The sequence below is a fragment of the Triticum urartu genome, chromosome 7 (genome assembly GCF_003073215.2).
Source record: "Triticum urartu cultivar G1812 chromosome 7, Tu2.1, whole genome shotgun sequence".
Taxonomy (NCBI): Eukaryota; Viridiplantae; Streptophyta; class Magnoliopsida; order Poales; family Poaceae; genus Triticum; species Triticum urartu.
In genome coordinates, this window is record NC_053028.1 from 675,582,564 (window position 1) to 675,585,874 (window position 3,311).

Consider the following 3,311-nt stretch of genomic DNA (forward strand, 5'->3'; position numbering starts at 1 on the left):
ATAATTTGCACATCCCTTCATGTGTATTGCCGAAGAAGTGTTGTAGGGTCCGCCATCCTTCTGTGTTAAACTCCCACATATAGTGAGGTCGCCGCTGACATGGCAAGATCCGGCGGACCAGCATTACTTGAACGACGTTCACAAGATCGATGCCCTTCTCGATAAGGCTTCGGATGCGACTTTGCAGAGTCTGCACTTCATTGACGGATCCTCAGTCCAATTCCTTATTGATCCATGAAGCAAGCTGAATTGGAGGGCCGGGCCGGAACGCTGGCATAGCCACCCACTTGGAGCCTCTCGGCTCGTTGATGTAGAACCACCCCTGCTGCCATAGGTCAGAGGACTTGGCGAAAGATCCTTCAAACCAAATCGCGCTCGCAAGCTTGCCTATTATGACGCTGCCTATTACAACTTGCGCTCGGAGTTCGCCCAACTCCGTCTGCGGCACCCTCATAGCAAGATCCATCTTTGGCTTCCATAAGGCAAGATAGGAGTTCACCAGCTTTAGATTGTGAAGCAGGCGTTGATGATGCCAATGTCACAGATTATGCGGTCCAACTTGGTGCTCTGGTCTTGCACCGCCTTGAGAAGCCCGATGATCTAGTCCTTGAGATCGACTTCCGCCATGATCTCTGAGACTTTGCGCATCTTGGGGGCCAGGATTCGAGCGGCTCTGATACAAATTGTCAGATCCAGCTCCTCCCAATATGGATCAAGTGCCTACCCAATAATAATATGATTCAAATCCAAATTACAACAAGAAGGGGATTGGGGAAAACAGATGTTAGGGAGGGGAAAACAGAGAAATGTTTCGAGGAAGAAGAGGGCCTATTCTACCGTATCCTTTCTCCTCCTCCAAACCAGCACATGCTCCACTCACGTCGTCACCCACTCCGGTCTACCGATGCGACGAGGGGCCGTTCTTGCTCGAGAGAGCCTGGTTGTTGGGCCTTTAGGTGGATCAGCAATAATACGACCCATGACAGAACATAAAAGTACAAATCCTGATTTGCATATGTTTTGCTGATTTAATTTAGTTCAAGTGTTGGTTCATTTAGCTCACCCTTTTCTACGTGCAACTTGATGATTTACTATGATTCTTTGTATTTTCCCTTTTGCATAAAAAAGTTGTCATTTGACCTCTTTCTCTCAATTGGAAACAATATCATTTTTGGAGCATGTCTATTAGCACAGAATTCGCCGCTGCAAGTGATCGGGATTAATCTACATAAACAAATCAAGAAATGAGATGGGTTCAACAAGGTCATACACTCAAAACGGGGAGCATTTCCAATATTTTATCGTTTATACATTTTCTCATTGTTTGTAGCCACACCTTCTCATTTCTTTATCTATTGGCGCTGTAAATTTAACCAATTCACTATGTTGCGACCCGTTCATCTCCTGGTTTTTTTAATCTTTGCTCATCCCTTGACTAAAACAAAGTAGTGCATGACTTCTACATGAGTTTGTGGTTGATCTCGTTTATATCTGCGGAAGAAGATAATCAAACAAAGTAAAGATAGCATGCACACTCGCGCCACTTTATTCAGTTCTCCTTCTTAGAGTTTATCAATATGGATCTCGTCTCTTATTGACCCAGGACAAGGAACCCTGCGGTAGAAGTAGGGCTCGTCGACCCACCATATCGTCCTCCACAGGACCCCGAGGGCCAACGATGGCCCCGATTCAGCAGGAGCTGGTGCTGAATTTGTTGAGGCCACCGCTGGCGCCGCCGCCTAATCCTCCTCGAAGCCCAGACGTGAGGCGTCTCCGTGACCATGATCCTCTGGCATCAGCTCCAACAACGGCGGCGCCACCGGAGCCTCCGCCGGGGCATGATCGTCGGCCCAACCAGGAACACCCTGGAGAGGCGATGGTGCCTCTACGTGCCGAAGAAGGCCGCGAGCTGCGTGCATAGTTTTCCCCGCGGCGAGGCAGGCGAGCAGGAGCAGCAGCGTGGCGGTGATGGTGTTAAACGATAGGTTGTAGCGTGTCAACTTGTACAAGTCGTGTATATGTGTGTGTATGCATGAGTTATCCAAGGAGGTTGTTAGCAAGTCTATCATATCTTGTATAGCTTGGGCTAGAGGTCAAGACTTCAACAACCTCCTCAACCGCATGAATCTTTTGTCTTATATATTAACACGTATGCGTCCCTGATGCATATCATCAAATGCTTAACACATTTTCTTTCATGGTAATCAGAGCCTACCTCGGATTCATCCATGGCGAGCTCCTCCACAAATTCGTTCCCCTCGTCTCCTTTTGCATGCATCACCATGGAGAAGCTTACGAGACAGAACGAAGCACTCTGGCGCGCCACCGTACTCTTAGCCATCTGGGGGGCGCAGATGGTAGCCTTCCTCGATGTCAAGCAAGTGGTGCCACCCATGACCATTGAGGTCACCACCGACGACGACAAAACCATGTACAAGGCACCAAACCCGGAGTTCCGCGTGTGGTATGCGCGAGACCAGCAGGTTTTCTCTTACCTGTTGACCACACTGCCGCGCGAGATGGCCATCCAAGTTGCAATGTGCCACACCGCAGCTGAGCTGTGGAATATTGTGCAAGGGATGCTGGTGTCGCATACCCGCGCACAGACCGTCAATGTCAGGATTGCACTGGCGAACCTCCGGAAGGGCAACCTCTCAGTCGCTGAGTATGTCGGTAAGGTCAGAACACATTGTGATGAGTTAGCTTCTTCAGGAAAGAAGGTGGACGAGGAAGATGTTGTCTCTCACATCCTCACTAGACTCGATGAGGAGTTCGACCCCGCTGTATCTACCATGTGTTCACGGGTCGAGCCTGTCAGGGTTCCGGAGCTGTACTCGCAGCTCCTAAGCTTCAAGACTCACATCAATCTGTGTGGCGGGTCCTCTTAGTCGTCTGCAAATGTGGCGGCACGCGAGCGCTTCAACAAGTCAAACGGCGGCAGCGGTGATCGCGGGCGTGGCTTCCCCAACAAGCAAGGCGGCGGTGGCGGCGGTGACTGCAACCGCAACTTCTCCAAACCGTGGAAACAGGGGAGGCAGTCGCTGATACGTCTCCAACGTATCTATAATTTTTGATTGCTCCATGCTACTTTATCTACTGTTTTGGACCATATTGGGCTTTTTTCCACTTTTATATTACTTTTGGGACTAATCTATTAAATGGAGGCCCAGCCCAAAATTGCTGTTTTTTTGCCTATTTCAGTGTTTCGAAGAAACAGAATATCAAACGGAGTCCAAACAGATGAAACCTTTGGGAACATGATTTTCTCAACAGATATGATCCAGGAGACTTGGACCCTCCGTCAAGAAAGG

General features: G+C 49.2%; 1 pseudogene; it reads left to right on the top strand.

The window, feature by feature from the left end:
- Positions 1–2,717: 2,717 nt before the first annotated feature.
- Positions 2,718–2,856, top strand: LOC125526157 (annotated as a pseudogene).
- Positions 2,857–3,311: the final 455 nt, after the last annotated feature.